This window comes from Mastigoproctus giganteus, chromosome 7 (genome assembly GCF_048544385.1).
Source record: "Mastigoproctus giganteus isolate SK-2022 chromosome 7, ASM4854438v1, whole genome shotgun sequence".
NCBI classification, from domain to species: Eukaryota; Metazoa; Arthropoda; class Arachnida; order Uropygi; family Thelyphonidae; genus Mastigoproctus; species Mastigoproctus giganteus.
In genome coordinates, this window is record NC_143581.1 from 115651462 (window position 1) to 115676224 (window position 24763).

At 38.2% G+C, this 24763-nt stretch overlaps 1 protein-coding gene across 11 annotated transcripts in view; it reads right to left on the reverse strand.

The window, feature by feature from the left end:
- The window catches only part of LOC150083163 (uncharacterized), a 1214634-nt gene that overhangs the window by 450037 nt on the left and 739834 nt on the right, over positions 1-24763 (reverse strand). The window contains exon 1 of one of the 11 annotated variants that reach the window (XM_090377882.1): positions 19989-20084. The exons of the other annotated variants lie outside the window; for them this stretch is intronic. The gene's annotated coding sequence lies outside the window, so the exon portion shown is untranslated. Of the gene's footprint in view, positions 1-19988; positions 20085-24763 lie in introns of those variants that run through there. 11 annotated transcript variants of the gene reach the window in all.

The window sequence follows — 24763 nt, forward strand, 5'->3', positions numbered from 1 at the left end:
ATTGTCTAGAAAAAAATTGGAAAAGGCTTGTTTATTACCTACAAGAGAAGACAGATTCTTGGACTTTGTATTCACAAATATATATTTATTAGTTCTCTATACAGTCTGGTGTAACAAGTTCAAATCATAGAGAACTTAAATTTGAAGTTGCCTGCACCAAAAATCCACGGAGAACTAATCAGTTCAATCTTACCTGTTAGGAACAATTTCTTTAAGGCAGACCGAAACAACTTAGAAGACAAATTATACAATTGGAGTTGTCTGAACTTTAAAAATCATCGAATATAGATGGCATAGTACAGAAGTTAATTCAATGCTTAATAAAGTCATATTAGATAATGTTCCTTCTTTATCATTTGAGATTCCCCCTAATCTCAAATGATAAAGAAAGATTTCCTACTGGGATGATTAAAGAAACAAAGTTAGTTCTAAAAAACAAAATGGCACACCAAATACAAACACACCAAACTCAACTTCTATTACCAAAAGCAAATCTTGTAAGTAGTGTACAGGTAACCATCGCAAAACACGGTTATTAGGTTCCTGTAAAATGTCGTGTTGTGTGAAACCGTGTTATACGGGACTAAGAAATGGTACAAAAGGGGGGGGGGTTACATTCCAAAAGCTAACAAAAATACACTATTTCATTAACAAAATGTTAACAAAACTAATAAAAAATACACTATTTCATTAACAAAATGTTAACAAAACTAACAAAAATACACCATCTAGATTTCATTGTTGTTGTTCTTTGGTTTTTAGGAGCATTAGCAACTAAGGCCATATTGCTCTGGGATATGCAGTGGTCATTCCCTGACCTTTCTGCATCCTCCGTATTTGGTTGTGACGGGCCGAACCCTAGTCTAATCAAGAAGCGTGTGCTACACACTGCTGCTCCTTCCAACCTGGCTACGGAGGTGCCCCCCTAGATTTCGTGTATTTTCTGCTCTCTTTAAAAAATCAGTAATCTGGGTTTGGTTTGCTTTTGCTTGATAAATCTTTGTGAATTTCATCATATGTAACTAAGTATTTTTGAAGCTCCCTTTTGAACTTTGGGCTCCTTTCATTCAAAAATCTGCATTCAAAAAATAGGATTCTAATTGCTCGGCTAACTTTATGCCTTCTCCTATGCTTTTTAGTGTAAAATTTGAAATTTAGAATTTTCATCTGCAATATCATCATCTCAATTGATTTGATTTTACCTCTGATGCCATTTGCACCAAATCTGCTCGACTGGCTTCTTTTTCTACCAGTTATTCTTGAACATCAAAGTAATCATATATTTTTTTATTTTTTTAGGAACATCAGCGACTAAACCCATGTTACTTTGTGTATATTGTCTATAAATTGCATGTGTTCTGAGGTTGCTTTTCTGTTTTGCTGGATAAAAAAACCCGAGTTTCAGGGAGGAAAAAACCCTGCTATCCTTGCCGAGCCTGAATAACTCAGCCACATGTGAAAAAGACCCATAAAAATTTCTCCCTTCATCGACGGGATTCAAACTCAGGTCTTTTCCAGCCGGTGTGGGGAAGAGGGCGATTCTATCAACTGTGCTACCCAAGAGGGCTTCAGTAGTCATGTGATAGTAGACCATCACTACTATCGGTGCGATAGTAGTGATGTTCTACTATCGCACCGATTCTACCATATTTTCTGAATGAACTGATTTTGGCCATACATTTTTCCCCACGCATTTTGGCATTTTGCATCTACATTTACACATGAGGAGGTATTCAGGGAGGGGAACGCCAGAAGTTTATCAAACTCTGGTAGGGAGCAAAATGATTTTGTAATAACTGAGAGCAAAGTGGAGAAGAAATTGTTGAAGTTAAATATAAGAAAAACACCTGGGGTGGATGGGATCTACTGTACAAATTGGAGTAGGATAGCATTAAGGGCAAATTGCTGATATGGATAAAGAGATGGTTGAATGGGAGTTGACAGAGTGTGGTACTCAATGGACACTGCTCTTTATGGACTAATGTTATTAGTAGAGTCCCCCAGGGTTCAGTGTTGGACCCATTGTTGTTTTCTGTATTTATTAATGATATTGATGAAGGTATATCAGGCTTAATGTCCAAGTGTGCAGAAGATTCAAGGGTTGGCAGGGTTGTTAATGACACTAATGAAAGTACACTACTGCAACAGGATCTAGAGAAATTGAACAGTGGGCTGAGAAGTGGCAACTGAAGTTGAACTTTGTTAAATGTAAAGTAGTACATGTGGGTAGCAATAACTTGAGAGTAACATATCAGTTGTGTGGAGCGAAGTTTGGAATGAAATTTTCTGAGCAGTTCACACAGTCTGCAAGAGTAGCTCCTGGTGTCTTGTCAATGATATACAGGAATTTTTCTAGTAGGGAGGTGATTATTTTCTTGTATAAGGTAATCGTCAGGCCACACCTTAAATACTGTATTCAGGTCTGGCAGCCTCATTTTAGGAAGGATGTAGTACTGCTGGAACGAGCACAGAGAAGGGCAACAAGATTGGTGAGGGGAACAGAGGGTTGCTCTTATGAAGAAATTCTTAAGTTCTGCAAATTGCAGCATCTTGAGACTAGGCACCTGTGAGGTGATCTGACTGAGGTGTATAAGGCCTTGAATGGGTTCAGCAAGCTGAATGCTGATGGGATTCTTCCTCTTGCCCAGATTAATCACCTGAGGGGACATAAATTCAAATTGAGATAAGATAGTTGTAGAGTAGATGTGTAGAAATATGCATTTAGCCAACGGGTGGTTGATTGCTGGAACAAACATTCAATGCAAACACTGGGTGAAATGGGCAGGGGTTTTTTTTTTTTTTTTTTTGGCTGATGCCATTTAAGTTTGATTTTTTGCATCATATGCCTCTACTAATGCCATAATACATATGACCATAGCTGATCCACAAGGCTTCAGGTGATCGATATAGTCATTAAATTAACAAGCGGGTTAAGGAAATGACATTAACCCAAAGAAATGTTGTGTAGTCTTTTTTATAGATTATCTTAAAAAAATAATCGAATATAATTACACAATTGCAGAAAAACCTATTATGCATAGGAAGGACACTGTTTATTTGGGAATACAAATGTCCAAACATGGACATTATAGAAACCACACGAGATTTATAACTGACAAAGTTTCCAAAATATTAGGGGCTTCTTAAAAGAACAGTATAAAGTTTTAATGATTTCGGATTGTTAGTTAAGGTATTGAAATGATTGTACTGCCTGTATTGGAGTACACCTCTCAGCTGTGGTCTCTCCCTGCTATGAGAGAGATTAAGCATATAGAAAAAATACAGAAATCCTCTAGTAGATTCCTGGTATTTAAGAATAACTTAATATAGGAAGATAAATCTTACACAGATTGGTGTGAACATTTTAGTGTATTAATGCTTGAGGCAAGGAAAAATCTGCTCGATATAACCATTTTCAACAGATTTCTCATGGGAAAAATAGACTCTTTAACTGGTCATCTTAATTTTAGTAGCTAGCTAGACATTGAGAAATTATGACTTATTTCATGTTAGTAAAACTTCCCATTTTGATCACTACTACTTTAATAGGTTTTCCTTAAAGTTAAATAAAAGTAGCATGGATATATTTTGCAACAATAACCAGTTAAAAAAAACTGTGGGGGGAATGAAAATGTAAAAAGGGGGGGTCAGTAAAAGAAATATGGCCAGGAGTATGATTGACCCTTTGAATAGATGACACACTGGTAACTGTTAATCTAATTAAATATTGTCTTTCAGTGTCTTAAATTAAGACAGAAAAACAGAGTTTTTATATATTTCTTTAATTGAAATAATTTTATTCTTTTATATATTTCTTTAATTGAAATAATTTTATTCTTTTATATATTTCTTTAATTGCAATACTAGCTGAATTGTAGAAAAAGAATGTAAAACTTGGGAGTTTTTGCAGATATAGGTATTTTAAAATTGATAATTAGTGTTGTTATCCATATTGCCAATAAAACTTAATTTTGTTTTTATTATAATGATTGAATTTAGTTAATAATGTTTATTCATATGATATTGTTATATAATATGTATTAGTATGTGAATAAAGTGGATACAAAAAAAGATGTATTTTAGAAATAGTTTGAAATTTCAAATTTTTTCATAATGGTATTTTCCTTAAAAAAGAAATATTTTGTATTTTTTTTTAAATATATATTTTTAGGGTGTTCTAAATTTTTTTAAAAATTTATACTTTACATATGTATGCCCTTAAATATATGGACATAATACTGTAATAATGTTGTAATACCACATGTAAAGCCTTACAGTAACAACTCAAGAAAATCATACAAAGTTAGATGAGAAAAGCCATCTCAAAAGCTTATATGTTTCTCACCTGTTCGTATCAGCTGATAATGACATACAGGCAACCCCCGTATAACATGTTACTTCTACAACATGGTTTTGCTCCAATATGATTGATAAATTGCAGCAATCCTTGCACAACACAGTACTTATATAGCACAGTTTCGCTTTAACACAGTTAGAGAACTGCTGAAAACCTCGCATAACACAGTATTTTTGAGCTTTTGTGTGGGGAAAACCCTAATATTATTATGTTGGATATAATTTTTCAATGTTTCCATTCCCTTTTGTGAATCCCTGCTTTTTGCTAGTCGTTATGCAAAAAAAAAAATTCAGACATCTTATATTTTATTTTGTTGGGAAATCCTCATGTTCTGTGCTATTGAACTTGTAGAAAAAATCTAGATTTCAAAGTTTTATTACTATTGGATAATGCACCAGGCCATCCAAAAGATTTAAGTCATCCAAATGTTGAAGTAATATTCCTACCACCTAATACAACTTCTTTAATTTACCTTTAAAGCTCATTACATCAGAAAATTGTTACAATGGATTTTGGGAAAAAAATTATACCAAATCTATTGAACTGATGGAGGCATGGAAACATTTTTAAATTTTGGACTATATCAGAATCACAGCTTTATTGCTCAAAGTAAAACCAACTGTGAACATTAATGTGTGGAAAAATGTATGGCCAAGTCAGTTCATTCAGGAAATATGGTCGAACCAGCAGAAAATAGAATCAGTGCGATAGTACAACTTGCTAAGTCGGTAGGAGGGGATGGTTTTGATGTTATGACTACTGAGGATGTTCAAGAATTGCTAGTAGGAAAAGAGGCTGGCAAAGTGGATTTGGTGGAAATGGCAGCAGAGGTAAACCAAATCAATTCAGAGGATGATAGCATTAGCAAAGGCACATGATGCAAGAATGTAAGCTTATATAGCATCAGCAAAAAAAAAAAAAAAAAAAAAAACCATATTTCACCCATCCACTCGCTCCAAATGTTTGTCAACTTCTGCCTTGAATTTATTTTTAAGCTATCAACTTCTACGACAGATGGAAGTTTGTTCCAGCAATCAACCACCAGCTGGCTAAAGGCAGACTTCCTCACATCTATCCTACAACCGTCTTTCCTCAACTTGAATTTATGTCCTCTCAGGCGATTATTCTGAGCAAGAACAAGAATTCCATCAGCATTGAGCATGCTCAAACCATTCAAGGCTTTATACACCTCAATGAGATCACCTCACAGGTGCCTAGTCTCCAGACACTGTAATTTGCAAAACTTAAGCCTTTCTTCATAAGAGCAACCCTTTGTTCCATTCACTAATCTTGTTGCCCTTCTTTCATTCCAAAAGCTCTACATCCTTCTTAAAATGAGGCCTCCAGACTTGTATACAGTACTCAAGGTGTGGCCTGACCATTGCTCTATACAAGGGGGTAATCACCTCCTTATCCCTGCTAAAAAACTTCCTGTATATCATTGACAAGACACTGTGAACTACTCTTGCAGACCGTTTGCACTGCCCAGAAATCTTCATATCTGCTTGCACAATTACTCCCCAGGTCCTTTTCATTCTCTACCACTGTCATTGTAGTACTACACAGTTGATACGTTACTCTGGGGGTTACTGCTTCCCATATTTAGTACTTTACATTTGTCAATGTTAAACTTCATTTGCCACCTCTCAGCCCATCTGCTCAACTTTTCTAGATCCTGTTGCAGCAGCATACTGTCATTAGTGTCATTAATAACACTGCCAACCTTCATATAGTCTGTAAACCTAGACATTAAGCCTAGGTTTACAGACTATACGAAGATATACTGATATACCATCATAGTGCAGATGATAATTCTGAAGTTTCAAATTTTACACTAAAAAACATATGGGAAAGCATAAGCTTAGCCGAGCAATTAGAATCTTATTTTCTGGATGCAAATCCTTCAACTGAAAGTAGCACAAAGTTCAAAAGGGAGCTTCAAAAATGCTTAATTCCATACTGGGCTTGGCAAACCCCAGGGTCCTGAGCTGGATATCTTCATTCTTCTCTTTATTGGTGATTCCTTTCTACTTCTGACTCTCTCTCTCTCTCTCCCAGGGTAAGTGGGGAATTTTTTTTTCTTTTTTTTTTGGCTGATGCAGCATAAGTCTCTTTGCACCATATGGCTAATAATAATAATAATAATAATAATGATGATGATGATGATGATGATGATAATAATAATAATAATTATTATTAAAAATTTAAGCCATAAATACCTATACAGCTCCAGTAGTAACATACTCCTTTGGGATCACAGATTGGACTAACACTGAGCTAGAGGATATCATGCGAAAGACAAGGACAATGATGACCAAGAGCCGCCAACACCACCCAAAGTCACCAGTGGAAAGACTAACAATAGCTCGGAAAGAGGGAGAAGGGGCGTGATAGACTTGATAGAGAAACGGAAAACAGCGATAGTTAACCTGAAGGATTACTCTGAGAACAACACAGCACCACTTCACCAGGCCATAAGGAAGATAGATAAGTGATATACCCCACTCAACCTAAGCAAGAAGCCCCCTCCTGCCCAGACGGCACAAGAAACGAAGCTAGAAAGATGGGCAAAGGAGACATTCCATGCCAGACACTACAATGACCTCCATTAAAACCACATCAATAACATTGTTTCCAATGCATGGCTCACAAGCGGGAAGCTCTTCCCTGAGACTGAAGGATTCAGGCTGGCCATCCAAGACCATGTAATCAACACAAGAAACTATACAAAATACATGGCAAAGGAGCCCAGAATGTCAGATGACACATCAGAAGCTGGCGAGGAAATACCAGTTGACCAAAGAAAGTGTACCATACTACAAGTACAAACTCCAGGCAGTACTAGAGACCCCAACCCACAAGCTGTACTGGGACCGCACCATAATAGCAGATAAGACCATCCCACACAACAGACAGGACATAACCCTTGTAGATGAGAAGATGAGAAGAATACCTACCTGATTGACATAGTGGTGCGCAACACTAACAATGTCCAGAAAACCCATGAGAAAAAAAATTAGGAAGTACACGAGCCTGAGACATGAGGTCAAGGAGATGTGGCATATGCAAGAAGTAACGACTATCCCAATCATCATGTCGACCACCGGTATGGGCAAGACCCTACATAGCAGCCTAACAGCAATATGTCTCCCAGAGAACACCTACAAGGAACTCCAGAAAGTCACAATCCTGAACATCTGTAGGATAGTTGGAGAGTTCCTCAACCAACAGTAACACCAGACATTAAAACCACCCTGTGTACTTAGTAGCAGTACCATTCCCGAAGTGGAATCCCCCAATTAAGGAGAAATAATATAAGAGCAACAATACTACTAATAATAATAATAAGGGCAAGACCATCCAGCCCCACCGACCGGAAGTTGTTCCTGCACAACTGGGCTAGTGACCATCCAGGAAGGAAGAAAATGCCAACGCGTGAAGGGAAGCATCGAAATGAATATGTACATTATGCAAGCATACTAAGAAATAACGAAGCTGGAGACCAGTGGCTGGAACAATTCCCGGATATTCAGGTCACCAAACAGTGAATAGCAGACCAGAGAAGGACCATCATCATGAAGAACCTGATAGCTCCTGCAATCTTGGAAAAAATCAAGCAGGACATGAGCGATTAACTAAAAAGGATAAAGAATACGGAACCAGAGGAGGAAGAGCAAGAAGAAATACAATACACAGCAGCAGAAGTGGAAAGAGATGAGGTCAGGATATACAGAATAGAGGAAGAGTGGAAGAAGGCAGACAGAATTCGAAGGAATGGATCCCACAAAGACTCACGTGATACCGAAGTAGAGGCTGAATAGAACCTTGAGGAGTCACAGGCCATCTCAATCGGCAAATAATACCTCATTACCATGACAGCAATGGTGCAACACTGGAAGCCATCCATATAGCCGTGTATTGTGCTGCTGTATCACCCAGCCACTAGGATTAATGAAAGAGAAACGAGAGACTAGCAGCAGAAGAACCAAACACAGAAGGACTTGCCAGCTTGGGAAAGAAGACCTCAGCAGAAGATATAAGAATTAAGAGACAAGATAGGCCAATTGACCCAGTACCAACAGGACAACAGGAGTAAGAAATTAATTGGAAAAGTGAAGAGCATCCTCAAGACAGAGAGCATCCACAGCAAACATGAGACAAAAAATCAGAGAATACGGGAGTACTTCGACACATTGAAGCAGATCCTCCTTGCCCTCAGCAAGAGACTACAGCGATAGAAATAGAAAGTTCACAGAGGAAAATAAACAACAGAATCTTCGATGAAGACCAAAGAGCTATCTATAGGAAACTGGGAAAGGATGAGAAAGCAGGAAATGGACCATCCAAGAAGAAGACGATTCAGGAGTTCTGGGGAAACATATGGAGCAGGGAAGTAAGACATAACAGCCGAGCCACCTGGATAGAACTAGAACACAAGAAAACCAAGGACATACAAAAATTAGAGAGTGGGAGATTAGGGAGGAAGAAGTAAAACAGATGATCAAGAACTCTCACAACTGGTGAACTCCAGGAATAGATAACATTAGCATTAATAGAGGCATATGAATGCAAGAAAGCAAGCTTATGCAGCATCAGCCAAAAAAAAAAAAAAAACCCACTCTCATTTCACCTCTCCATTTGTTCCAAATACTTGTCCAGCTCAGCCTTAAATTTATTTAGGCTATCCACTTCCACAACAAAGGATGGAAGTCTGTTCCAACAACCAACTACCCGCTGGCTAAAGGCAAACTTCCACACATCTATCTTACATCTGTCTTTCCTCAATTTTAATTTATGCCCTCTCAGGTGATTATTCTGAGCAAGAGGAAGAATCCCATCAGCATTGTGCATACTCAAACCATTCAAGGCTTTATACACCTCAATCAGATCACCTCACAGGTGCCTAAGTCTCCAGACACAATTTGCAAAATTTAAGTCTTCTTCGTAAGAGCAACCTTTTGTTCCATTAGCTAATCTTGTTGCCCTTCTCTGTACCCGTTCCAACATCTCTACATCCTTCTTAAAATGAGGTCTCCAGACCTGTATACAGTACTCAAGGTGTGGCCTGACCATTGCCTTATACAAGGGGATAATCACTTCCTTATCCACGCTAAAAAACTCCTGTATATCATTGACAAAACACTATGAGCTACTCTTGCAGACCATCTGCACTATTCAGAAAACTCCATATCTGCCTGCACAATTACCCCCAGGTCCTTTTCGTTCTCTACCACTGTCAGTGTAGTACCACAGAGTTGATACGTCACTATGGGGTTACTGCTTCCCATATGAAGTACTTTACATTTGTCAATGTTAAACTTCATTTGCTACCTCTCAGCCCATCTGCTCAACTTTTCTAGATCCTGTTGCAGCAGCATACTGTCATTAGTGTCCTTAACAACCCTGCCAATATTCGTATCGTCTGCAAACTTGGACATTAAGCTTGATATACCATCATCAATATCATTTATAAATACAGAAATCAACAATGGACCCAACACTGTACCCTGAGGGACTCCACTAATAACATTAGTCCATGATGATCAGAGTCCATTGATTACCACTCTCTGTCTTCTCCCACTCAACCATCCCTTTATCCCTAGAGCAATTTGCCTCCAATGCCACACTGCTCCAATTTGTGCAGCAGCCTTCCATGTGCAACAGTATCAAAAGCCTTTCTAAGATCCAAATATATGATATCAAAGTTATTCCCTGCATCCAGTTCCTTTGTGACCACATTATAGTATCGAATCAAATTGGTCAGGCAAGACTTTCCCTTAACAAAACCATTCTGTGTCCGAGCTATAACTGAAGTCTTGTCTAGATGATCCTGCAGTGCTTCTTTAACCAGTGCCTCCATTAATTTTCCTGGAACAGAAGTTAAACTAACAGGTCTATAATTACTTGGGTTGCCCTTTGATCCTCCTTTGTGAATTGGGGTCACATTTGCACATCTCCAGTCCATGGGTACCTCACTTGAGTCCAAAAAAAGCTCTCATAATTATGGCTAACGGTTTGCTTAATTTCTTTGCTGCCTCCTTTAATATAACCGGATAGATCTCATCCACTCCGGATGCCTTTTTTTATGTTTATCTTCAACAATTTCTCCTCCATTTTCCTCTCAGTTATCACAAAATCATCTAGCTCACTGCCATAGTTTAACTCACCTCTAGCATTCCCCTCCCTGAATAACTCCTCATAGGTGACTGTACATGCAAAATACTCATTTAGTTTGTTAGCTAACTGGGCAGGATCATCAACAGTTGAACCATTAACATCCAGTGGACCAATCTGATTCATCCCTTTCCTTCTAGATTTTACATAGGTAAAGAACTCTTTGTTGTTTTTCTTTGCATCATTTGCCAAGGATTTCTCCTAATCTGACTCTGCCTGCCTAATCTCATTTCTGACTTGGTTACAGACCAGCTTATATTTATCGCAGGCTTCCATGTCACCCATTAATTTATATGAATCCCATGCATTTTTCTTCTCATAATCTGCCTTTGTCTGCCTAATCTTCTTTCTGACTTGGTTACAGACCAGCTTATATCTATCATAGGCTTCCATGTCACCCATTAATTTTTATATATCCCATACATTTTTCTTCTCTGCCATTTGTCTCATTAGTTCATCTGACATCCATTTAGCCCTAAACTTTGAACAATATTTCTTAGTTGGTATGTAAAGCCTAGTAGCTTCCAAGATAAATTCTTTGACTGCTTCCCGTTTTGAATTTGCTGTTGGTAACATCATCAGTTGGAACCACCATATAGAATTTAAATACTGTCTCAGACCACCGTAGTCGCCTTTACAAAAGCAAAAACCGTTCCCTTTACACCTGATGGTAGTTACCTCTTTGGGTAAATCCTACTTCAGCACACTGTGATCACTGCCACCCAGTGGTTCCTTTATCTGCAGATTCGTAATGCATGAAGAATCATTACTGATAATCAGATGAAGAGTATTACTCCCTCTAGTTGCTTCTCGAACATACTGATGTAGAAAACAATCATCCAATAAATCCACAAAAGCCTTGCTAGTGTGTGAGTTACCAACACACAAATTTCAGTCAATATCTGGAAAATTAAAACCCCGATTATAAGAATCCACATCCACAACTACTCATACAAAAAGCGCACTTGCACACACAAGCAACTGGCAGAGCAGTTCAACTGAATGATAAGGCACCCAGAGACAATCCCAAAGACTCAAAGAATCACATCTGAAACCTAAATATGAAGATACAAGAAACCCAGCAAAATATAGGCCAATCACCTGCCTCCCAGTGATGTACAAGATACTAACCAGCTGTATAACCAGGAAGATATCAGACCACTTGTAGTGCCAGAACATAATGGTCGAACAGCAGAAAGGACGAAATCGGCTGAGCAAAGAATGCAAGGAGAAATTAACTACAGATGCCGCAGTTACAGAGCATGCCTACAAGAATCACTGCAACCTGTACACGGCTTACATAGATTACTGCAATGCCTTCGACTCTGTACCTCATAGTTGGGTAATAGAGGTCCTAACATCTGCTAAGTCAATCCAATAGTGACAAACGTCCTAGGAGAAACAATGGCAAAACGGAGAACCACCATTAAGTTTGAAAATATCACAACCAGGCCAATTCCCATCAGGAGAGGAATCTTTCAGGGAGATGCCCTGAATCCATTGTGGTTCTGTCTAACACTTAACCCACTATCCACCATGCTCAACAGTAGCAAATATAGATATAACCTCAAAGAAGGAAGGAAAAACCTGTACACCCTCACCCACCTGATGTATATGGATGACATCAAATGAGAACGGAGAAGCAGCTCCAGCAACTACTCCAGATCACTGAAGAATTCAGCAATGATATTAGGATGGAAAACTAGTCAACCGAAACTACCAGCTGCAGATTGGTAAAGAGATCAAAGTCATGGCAGAGGGAGATGCCTACAAATACTTGGGGATGATGCAGGCTCAGCAGTTACAGCACAAGGAAATTAAGGCCTGCCTGACCAAAAAATACCATCAGAGACTCAGAAGCCCGTTGAAAGCAAAGGTGAATGGAGGGAACACAGTTAAAGCCCTAAACACCTATGCAGTTCCATTGCTAACATACTCCTTTGGGATCATAGGACTAACTCCGAGCTGGAGAATATCATGAGAAAGACAAGGACAATGATGACCAAGAGCTGCCAACACCACCCAAAATCAGCTGTGGAGAGACTGACAATTGCCCGGAAAAAAGGAGGAAGGGGCATGATACACCTCACTGAGCAACAAAAACAGTGATTGCTAACCTGAAGGATTACTTCCAGAAACACATTGCAGCACTCCAGCAGGCCATCAGGAAGATAGACAAGTGGTATACCCCACTCAACCTAAGCGAGGAGTCCCCCTCTCAACCAGGAAGCACAAACGAAGCTAGAAAGATGGGCAGAGAAGACACTCCATGGCAGACACTACAATAATCTCCATCAAGATCACACAAATAAAATTACTTCCAATGCATGGATCACGAGCGGGATGCTCTTCCCCGAGACTAATGGTTTCATGCTCGCCATTCAAGACCAGGTAATCAACACCAGTAACTACAGAAAATACATCGACAAGGAGACCAGAGTGTCTGATGACACATGTCGATGATACCACCTGGCCTCAGAAACAATCCAGCACATCACCGCGAGATGCAAGGTGATCATCCAAACTGAGTATGCACTCATAGACATGACCAGGTAGCCGGGATAATACATCAGAAGATAGCAAGGAAATACTAATTGATTGAAGAAAGTGTACCGTACTACAAGTACAAACTGGAGGCAGTAGTACTGGAGACCTGAACCCACAAGCTGTACTGGGACTGCTCCATAATAACGGATAGGACAATCCTGCACAACAGACCTTTGTCCTCAACCCTTGTGGACAAGAAGGAAAAGCCTACCGATCTGACTGACATAGCCATATCCAACACTGGCAACCTGCAGAAAACTAATGGGGAAAAAAAATCAGGAAGTACATGAACTTAAGACAGGAGATCAAAGAGATATGGCATATGCAACAAGTAATGACCATCCCAATCTGTCAACCACAGGTATGGTGCTATAACAGCCCAGCAGAAATAGACCTCCCAGTGAACACCTACAAGGAACTCTATACAGTCACAATCCTGAACACTTGTAGGATAGTCAGAGAGTTCCTCAACCAACAGTAACACCAGACATAACAACAACCACCCTGTGTACTTGGTAGCAATACCCGTCATGAGTTGGAACCCCCAATCAGGGAAAAATAATATAATAATAATAAGATAGAGGTTATCATATGAAAGACAAGGACAATGATGACCAAGAGCTACCAACACCACCAGAAGCCAGCAGTAGAGAGACTAACAATAGCTCAGAAAGAGGGAGGAATGGGCCTGATAGAGCAACAGAAAACAGTGATAGTTAACCTGAAGGATTACTTCGAGAACAACACGGTACTCCACCATGCCATAAGGAAGATAGATAAGTGATATACTCCACTCAACCTAAGCGAGGAGCCCCCTCCCGCCCAGATGGCACAAGAAACAAAGCTAGAAAGATTGGCAAAGAAGACACTCCATGGCAGACACTACAATGACCTCCATCAATATCACATCGATAACATTGCTTCCATTGCATGGCTCACAAATGGGGAGCTCTTCCCTGAGAATGAAGAATTCATTCTAGCTATCCAATACCAGGTAATCAACACCAGAAACAAAAGAAAATACATTGCAAAGGAGCCCAGATTGTCAGATCACACATGCCGACGATGCCATCTGTCCTCAGAAACGTTCCAACACTTCATAGAGGGATGCAAGAGGGATCACCCAGACTGAGTACACTCATAGACATGACAGGTAGCCAGGATAATACATCAGAAGCTAGCAAGGAAATACAAGTTGACAAAAGAAAGTGTACCACACTAGAAGTATGAACCCCATATAGTACTAGAGACCCCAACCCACAAGCTGTACTGGCACTGTGTCATAATAATGGATAAAGACCATACCACACAACAGACCGGACATAACCCTCGTAGACAAGAAGGAAAAGGCTACCTACCTGATTGACATAGTGGTGCCCAACACTAGCAATGTCCAGAAAACCCATGAGGAAAAAATTAGGAAGTACACGAACCTGAGGCGTGAGGTCAAGCAAGGGTGTAGTGCAATAATAATAAAAGCAAACAAATGAGATTACTGATTTTTTAGAGAGAGCAGAAGATACATGAAATCTAAATGGCAGAAGAAAGGTAACAAGGTGACGATATTCTGCAACAGAGAAATCGTTCTCATTTGGTTGGGCTTATCAGCGATGAAGAGGAAGAAAATTAAATTAATGTATATTATCTGACATATGTGTTACAGTTTGTAAGGTTTTTTATGATAGTTTGTTCAGTTATTACTATTTTTAATAAAACTTAAGTTTCTGATAGCTATAAAAAATGATCTATTTTTTGTTAGCTTTTGGAACATAACCTCCTTTTTTGTACTGGTTCTTAGTCCCATATAACATGGTGTCGCATTACACGAGATTTTATAGGCACCTAACTACCATGTTATACGAGAGTTACCTGTAAATTGAAATTCGCCAAAATTCACTGGGTGTCCAGTAATTTTTTCTTGACTGATTATTATTGAATATATTGAATTATAGTAATTTTTTCTTGATTCAATTTGTAGAAGTATAGAAGTTATTTCAAAAGTTTACAAAACCATATTTTACAGACTAGGGATATAGCCAGACAATCTATGATTAAAATGGAGAAACCTTTATAGCTGTACGCGCGAACTCAATAAGAATGTTAAAAATATTTAGTACACACACAATGGAATGATGTGGGACACAGGGGATGGTTTTTGAAGCATGACCTGGATCGCTGGTCACTGTTACTCAATGGCGCGATGAGAACCCTTAACTTTCTTTTGTTGCTGACCATGCATCTATACACAAGACCCGGGAGGTGGCTAACTGGTTTCAGGAATGTGACAATGAATTCTCTGTCCTCCCATGATCTCCCATTTCAGCACAACTGTGAATGTTTGGGATCCACCGAAAAAGGACTGATGCTAAGACCATCCAGCTGACAATGTGTGGGTATTACAGGACATATTGTGCAATGCATGGGTAGCAGTACCACAAAAACACCCTGTAGCTAGAAATGGGCTAAATTACAAGCAAAAGTTGGCACCACGAGATATTAGGCAGGTTTTGCTAATGCAAAGACAACTCAGTGTAGATCCTCATATTTCTTCCATCCTGAGCCATTTTTCTGCAGTGGTGTTATGAACATCTGAATCAAATGCATGTATTCAGACAAAGGACATGTTGGAGTCCCAGAAAAATTTAGACTATTACAGGATTCATTAGGTTTATATCTTGTTTCAGTGCCAAGGCTCCCTCCAATCATGGTGTTGAAAGAGATGCATACCTGCCCAGAAAGCAATAAATGTAGTTGGAAGTAGGACACTAGGAGTACCTAGAATCCACATGTGCACCACCACCAGCCTTCCTCCTGTTTCTCAGACCACGTCAATAGCAGCATTGCATTGACAAAGTTGACCCTTGGAGGTGAACCCACTATCATGGGCAAACCATCCCAAGGACCACCCATCTTGTCAAAGCAGGAACCTCAACCACCAAAATTCACTTTTCTGAGTTTTCACAGGTTCCAGTGTGTGGCAAACACATCAGATTTCTATGGTATTAGCCTAGGCTGTTATTGTTGGATCCCAGTGATACAAGATTTATAGCTTCAGCATCATGATTCAGAGGTCCTCTCACCACTAACAGGTACCACATTGAGGGAGAACAAAGGCTGTTTCTGGAGGAAAGTCTGTTATGCACAGAATGGAGACAAGGTGAAGTAAAGCTGATTGTCATCACTAGTGGAAAAATCATTAATAAACTGGAGACTAGTGAAGGTAAGATGATAAAGGAGCTACTTAATATTACCTAATTGAGTTATCAGGTTAAAATCCCCACAGATTATATGAGATGTTGGTAAGTGAAGCTGATTCATAATTCAGTTTGAGGCACTATGGATCAATTCGATTGATGGCAAAGCATATAGATCACTGAGGGTATCATGGTGAGTCAGAAGGGCAGACAGAGTTTCATAACCTGGCATTTGAATGGATGTCTACATGACAAATTCAAACAGCAGTGGTTTGAAGATAGCAGTTCTACCTCCTCTTCTCAAATCTCTTGATTTAATAAGGGATGTAAACAAGCAGGGTAGGCAACTGAGAAAAATTTCTGATCACAATCCAGACAGGTCTCATTTACATGCAACATATCAATCTTCACAGAGAGAAGTATCTGTACCACAGCATGAAGCTTATCAAGAAAACTTTTTGCATTCTAGTACATCAGTCTGCAAGTGGGGCCATGACAATTCTTGTCAGTGCAGAAGGCCTCATAGTTTGTGGGGAGAGCATCTGCACAAATTCCTGTTTGAATAATTCAAGACACCCTTCCGAAATCAAGAGTAGCAACAGCTACTCTTGATTTCGGAAGGGTGTCTTGATTTCACCTCAGAGGAAATGAGCATGACGTGTAATTCCATGAACTACTGACTTTCATAACGATGGAAATATATACAGTCTGCAGTAGAGTCCAGTCAGCTAGCTTCTGGTAGATGTGACTCAACCACAATGGCACTTTGTGGTGAAGTGTTTAACAGGTAGAATGGGCAAATTAAGACTCCAAGAGGGTGGCAAATGGAAGGCTGACTGATAGGCTGTAACTTGCCTGAGACACAGTGCAGTGTAAAGATTGAGAATGCAAGCAGATACAGGTAAATTCCATCTAAAGGCTCTTCAGTACTTTAATTTTTGATATAGTGGAAGTAACCATCATCCAATTGCAATTTGGCTTGATGTTTTGGTTCAGGCCTCTTGCCAAGCTGGCTGTTCAATTTTTGGAATTATTCTGATTAAGTGTGTGGGATGGAACCACTATCTATGCCCAAGTTTTCAGCTGGTTCTGTGTTACATGTGCTGCTTGTAATTCCTCAGGCAGTGCAGTTAGTGCTGGAGCATCATTTGCCATTACTCATGTACTTGAGTCTTCAACTATAGGGGATGGCAGCGATCAGCACTAACTTCGCAACTACAGACTGTACCGGTCACATTGTTTAAGGTTCATGTATAACCACCAGGAACTGTTGTTTATTTATTTAAATGTTGAAGCAAGCTGGTTTTCAAATGACTCATAATTCCCTTAAAATCTGGCAATCTAATTGGTTCATGAGACAGTACTTGCTCAGTGTGCATCTGGTCAATGCCATCGGGAAATGAATTCCTCTTTCGTTCGTCAAGGGATAGTAGTAGGAGTCAGAAATGCAGCTGCAGGCCCCACTATAGTGTCAGTGGATAGAGTAGCAGCACTCATGTCAATGGTCAGGTCTGAAGATCTATTGCTGTTTTAAGTGATTAGGCAAGTATGGAGGGAGTAAGAACGGTTGTGCAATTTACTATGCTCTGAGGAGGATTTCAGTATTTACTAGGGTCTAAATGTTGCATCTTTTTTGATCACATTTGGCATGTCATTCCGGCACTGCCTTGCAAATAAAATAAGATCTTGATCCAGATGACAATTTTGCGATTGAAATTCTGCCAGAACAGAATTCATATAGCTTTGTCATCAAGAACAGAATTCATATAGATTGTGTCAGCTGTCACAAGTCGGTTAACCTGAAACTTGAGACATTTTCCTGTTGTATTGATTATCTGTATGAAATAAAGAACTACTGAAGACAGTTTTCAAGAAGCAAAGAAAAAGGCCAATGAAAGCAGTTAGTGCAGGGAAAAGGCAGAATGAGAGGGAGATTCCTTAGAATATTCAAGCACCAAGATTAACTACTTTTGGCAGTTTACTCACACTAATTTATGGCATTTATAGTAGGCTTCAAATGGCGTGTTTTTCTGATATGTTTTTCAGTCACTGATGTGCAGCTTCCTAGTAAATAAAGTCACTGCCTCCCAGGTCACAAAAATTGGATGGGACAACTTCTTCTAGTACTTAACTTGAGCGTAGTGCAGCATGGATATTAGTGAGTTGGCATTTTGATGTCTGTTAGTGAAACTTGACTGCATCCAGCTATTTGTGTTTTTGGCTATCTAAAGGCATCACACAGAAAATACAGTAAGTCTCCGACTTACGTAAGCCCGAGTTATATAACTTCAGACTTACGTATTTTTTTTTTCACTCAATTTTATTTTTTTATTATTTTTTTTTAGGATGGCAAAATTTAAAACAGTAAAAAAAAATAATAATAATAATAATAAGCAATCAATAACGACGAACACGGCATGCACAAATTGCACAAGTGAGAATACAGAGTAACAAGCTTAAAAAATAGAAATGAAGCAAAGAATCTGAAAATTAATTTATGTTTTTTAATATGACTGAAGATTTCAGTGAAGGGGAAAGACCTCAATAACATAAAAATCCACAGAATTCCAGCTATCGGTATTGTTGCAAATGCAATAAGATCGAGTTTACTACCCGTTTATAATAAATTGCACTAACAGGAAAGCCCAATAAACTGGAAACTGCATACTGTTTTTATTGTTTTATGGTAGTGACCTCCAGAAATGTTCTTTAGTAAAATGTGAGCTCACATGAGGTAATAATAATGTGTTTCTGCCTTAACCCTGTGAAATTCTTTACAGAAAATTTCATTTTGATCGTATCATGGGGCCAACTAAGAGAATAAGTGACAGCAGGGCTAGTAAATCTACCAAGAAAATGAAAGTGATCGATTTGGATCAGAAAATTATGTGTAGTTTCATACATAAGTATGCCTACTTATGTATGAAAATGGTCAAACATTAACAAGTATCGTGCGGAAATTAGATTTGTCAGTGTCAACAGTGAACATAATAATAAACAATAATAAAGGACAAAGACAGAATACGAGAAGGGGTGAAGGGTCGGCACCAATGATGTCAACTATAATAACCAAGGCTACGAAATACATATCAGTTTTTAGAGTACAATACCATGCATTTTTTTTTTTTTTCCTTTTATGTTTTCTTTTCTTATGTGCCACTCCGGCTACTTCACTGCTGTCCCCAGATAAAGTTTGTTTTTAATTGAACTAATTAAAAACATATAACTATTTTTCCATATATAAATAATTAATTGAAAAATATATAACTATTTTTCTTCATTCTTCTCGGGATATTATGTAGTTTTCGTAATTTTGACATATCAGGGATATAGTAGCAATATTTTATTAGTCATTCCCGAGTTATGTAAAACTCAACTTATGTAAGAAGTCCTGCAACATATCTCTTATGTATGTCAGGGACTTAATGTAATGTAAAAATATAAATTTACCTGATGGAAAGATATCATGAAATTTGCATCAATCAAATAGCTCTTGGTCTTTGGAGTCTCCCAGTGTGTATTAGAGATTAAGGAAGTGATTATTTTTGCAGTGCTAAAATAATATTAGCACTGCAAAATACACCCTAAATAAAATTCAATACATATCTAAGCACATGTCCATAAATAACTAAAAACTCATGCCACATATAAGCATTACTGTATTTATCACATAAAGCATTCTATGAAAAGGTAAAACATGAAGACAGAGGGCTCACTGGAAGATGGATGACGGCATCTGGCCGATGTGGCACAGGCATCCTGGTGAAGCTGAGTGCGATTCAGCCAAAGGTTGCAGCTCAAATAGTATGCGTATGGAAATTGATCTGTCAAAGACCCATTTCTGGAGTCTCTAGAATTCTTTAGGGCAGGGTTTTCCAAACTGTGTTCCGTGAAAAATCGTAATTAATAATTAAAAAAATAAAATAAATAAATTTTGTACATTTGTAGCGTGTACCACTTTTGTATCATTATAATTTTTAACATTTTTTTTTTCTTCCAGTTATTAATATACTGGCATAGAACTAATAATCAAATAGACTGGGGAACACTTTATAATGGCAGACTTTTGCATAGAGAAGTACACATAGAGGTAATGACATCTACAAAAATATAGCAATATAGTGATCTAATATGCCATTCATATGCGATTTAGCCTAGAATACATGGGTTGAAGGAGAGGAGGAAGCGAACCGATATCATAACTAAACTCACTTCCTTGTATAAATTTTTTTGGATAGTTTTATCCAAAATACAGATAGATTATCTATATTTCAAAATATTATTATTAAAATAAATGACCATGGATTTGTGGTTGAAAAAAAGGAACTTTAAACGAGAAGCAAGTACTTCTTGTATTGCAACTGTTGTCGATGAAAATGAACACAATATTGTCACACTTCAAAGTGAGGATGAATAATCGCAGCCTTTTGTTCGCCAAAAATCTGAAGTGAAAAAATAGGAACCAACTAATAAAAGACCAAAATGAAAGTATGATGACAGTTATTTGAATTTCAGCTTTACATGTGTTGGAAATAAAGTTGCTCCTCATGCATAGTGCATCGTATATAATAAAATAATATTAGCAAAACAGTCCTTCTAAACCTGTGTTTCGTAAGTGTTCCATAAATATATTGTGAGATGACAGGTGCCCTATGACTAAAAAAGTTTCAGAAATTCTGGTTTAGGGACTGAGGATGTCATGTCACGGATACTAGTAAGACTTTGAAGGATCCTCATGCTGTGGTGGAAGTATTGAACAAAAATTTTATTTGTACTTACTGCAGATTAGATTTTATATTACTTTTTTTGTTTCTATTCAAAGCTATTTTAAATAATTAATTATTTAAGATGTGCAAAAATATCTCTTCCCTAATTTTTACTGCATTGTTTGGCCAAAGCATGGAAGGTACCTATATAATATTTTAACCAGACATCGTAAATAATGTTTAAAAAGTTGATATTTAAGTAAACAATTATTTATTTTCTGTAAATGGTCAACACAATTCCTTTTTTATTTCTCCAAGCAATGTAATTCAGTGTAAAATCTTGTAAAAGTAAAGGATCAGTAAAATAAAAGGCTGATTTAAAAAATAATATAAACATTGTTTTTTTTTATTTTTTTTATTTATCTATAGCAAAACTAAAGCTAAATGAAAAATTCATTCAAATGTCATTGTCATCATAAGTCAAGGTGCCTCCGTAGCCAGGTGGGCAGGAGCAGCAGCGCATAGCACACGCTTTCTGATTAGACTGGGGTTCGAGCCCGTGACCACCAAATACGGAGGATGCGGAAAGGTCAGTGAATGACTACTGCATATCTCCGGAGCAATATGGCCTTAGTTGCTAATGCTCCTAAAAACCAAACAACAACAACAACATAAGTCATATTTACAAAAGTGGACACATAGAAAGAATTTTTTCAAGCAGCTGTTACTATTTATTTAAAATGCATACCATTCCCCATTTTAAATAAGGTTGGAAATGAAATATGATGAATATCTTTGCTGTTACTGACTAGACAGGAAATGTAACAATTTTTTTTTTTTTTTTTTTATATTTAGTGCCAGACGGTTTTAAAATAATTTTCCCTATTAAGGAGACTCTAGTGTCAAAATGGTTAGCGCTGTGAAAATCGGTGGGTATGTCATTTAGGGTATGGGGAAGCATTTTGTAAAAGGAAAAAAAAATTAGTTCAAATTTCTGCCACTGGGGAAAAATATGTAAAACTTGTAATTTATTTCATGACACACTGCTTACGAAAATGACATCCTGTTAGATAAAAGCAGAAAGGCCAATGCCAAGTCAATAATCATTATGGCTCTTACAAAAAAGGAATGAGCTCTCTTAGTAAAACTGTTCTATCAGAATAATAGTAATGCTAATGCAGCACTACATGAATATCAGAAATTTAAAGGTTTGCGTAAAGGACCTTTGATGTCAGTGGGCTTAGAAAACTAATAAAGAAATCTAAAGCAACTGGGGAGTTAGGTATAATTCCAGGCAGGGAACAACCACATATCGGAATGGAGGTAGTGGATGAAGTGGCAATTGCAATTGCCTCCAAATCAGAATGCAAAACACTACCAATCAGTAGTGCCAGAGGTGTGTGTCAAGAGACTTGAACCTTCCTTGGTCTACTGTACGTGAATTGTTTCGAATAATTTTGCGCTAGTTCCCATACGAGATTCAAGTGCAAGAACTAGCCTTGTGATCAGCAACAACGAACAGACTTTGCTCTACTATTTCTGGCTCATATGGAACTTGACGATACGTGGGCTTGAATGATCTTGTGGTCTGATGAGGCACATTTAATTCTTCATGGGGCTGTAAATGTAAAAAAATGCCAAATATGGGGAACTTCTCGTCCATCTGCTGTGCATGAAACATCACTACAAAGTTCAAACATTAGAGTATAGTGGGGATTCACAGAAGGTTTATAATTGGATCATTTTTCTTTATTTCATGTAAAAATTTCATTACTTCATACAGCATGTCCCACCCACTTTTTCTTACCATTGAATACACAATGAATTGTCAAACTAATTGAGTAAGCTTATCTGCGAAAAGATCTAAACCTCCCAAACACTTCCTAATTCATTTCACAAATATACATGGTCTCAATTCTAATCTCAACAATGTCCATTTCCACTTGCAGTCTGCCAAACCCGATGTACTTTTTCTGACAATCTCAATTATCGGTTGATTCAACTACTGCTCATCTCATTTGCCCAAATTATTCACTGTATGATTCCTTTCGCCTCAAAGGCAGTACTTGTGCATATATCCATTCCGATATTCCCTGTCAGAGACTTGGTAATTTGGAATCTCCTCTTTTCGATCTTCTCTGGCTTAAAATCTCTTTACCTCATTGTGTCAAATTCATCTGTTGTCTCTAACATTCTCCCAATTCCACTAATCACTTGGAGCTCTTTGACTTCCTCTCTTTACAACTTGACTTTCTCCAGTCCAACTTTCCTAACAGTGAGGTAATTTTCCTTGGCGATTTTAATGCTCAAAACTCCAGCTGGCTTCCGTTTTCTAGTCACATCAACCCAGCTTGTCAAGATGCTGAAGCTTTTGCAATTACTAATGACCTTGCACAGATTGTTCATTTACCTACAAGAATACTGGACAATCCTAACCATACAGCCAACACGCTTGATCTTTTTCTCACAACAACCCTTCTAAGTACACATTCGAAGGGAGAGGTCCTTTAGGCACCTCAGATCACAACTTGGAGATTGTCTCTTGTCCAATGGAGCCTTTATCTCTTGGTTATTCCCAAACTCATGCTGTTTGGCATTACAAGAATGCAAAATGGGATGACCTGCGAGATTTTTCTTCTTTTCCTTGGTCAGATTACTGTTTCAAAACTTCTGACATCAATGTTTGCTCATAACGTGTCAGTGAATTTATTCTTGCAGGAATGGAATCCTTTATCCCACACTCCACTTTAAAATCTTGTTCTTTATCTAAACCTTGGTTTTTCAATAAATGTCCTAAGGCTGTTCAAGAGAAGAATGTTGCATACCATAATTGGCTTGTTTCTAATTCTTCAGTTTCATTTTCTGCCTACACTGAAGTTCGCAACAATTGTAAAGCAGTTCTTAATCAATCCAAACTAGATTTTGAACAGGCTAAGAGTAGAAAACTTGCTTCTTGCCCTAATCACAGCTGAGCATTCTGGTCTCTTGTCAAAGCTATTGTCTGCAACTTTTTCCCATCTCTGCTCCCACCTCTATCCAAACTAGATTGTTCTGTTGTCACTTCGGCAAGGATAAAGCTGACCTGCTAGCATCCCATTTTTCTTCCAACTGATGTATTCATGACCTTGGCAAAACACCTCCCACCATTCCCAACACACTCCATTCAATGCCTCCTGTGGTCTTCTGTCAAAAGGATGTCAGAAGGATTTTGACGAATCTTGATGCTAAGAAAGCTCCAGGTCCCAGATGGTATTTCTCCAATTGCTCTCAAAACCTGTGCTCCTGAACTTACTCATGTCCTTTGCCGCCTTTTTTCACTTTCTTATTCCAAAGGTGTTTTTCCTTCTGCTTGGAAATTTGCTCATATCCAGCCAGTTCCTAAAAAGGGTGACAAATCCCTCCCATCCAATTATCATCCCATTGCAATTACTTCTACTCTTTCTAAAGTAATGGAGAAATCAATTAACTGCCAACTCTTCAACTACCTAGAAACCTTCCATCTGATCTACAATCACCAGTATGGATCCCGTCAGTGTCGATCCACTGGTGACATTCTGGCTTATGTTACCCATTTATGGACTAATTCAATGGAAAAGTTTGTTGAAACACAAGCAGTTGCTTTTGACATCTCAAAGGCTTTTGATCGTGTTTGGCATAAAGGTCTTCTAAACAAGCTTCCATCTTATGGTTTGCCAACTGTTTTTTGTAATTGGTTATCCAGTTTTCTCTGTGATCGCTCACTGAGTGTGATGGTAGATGGCTCTCTGTCTTCTGACTTCTCCAAT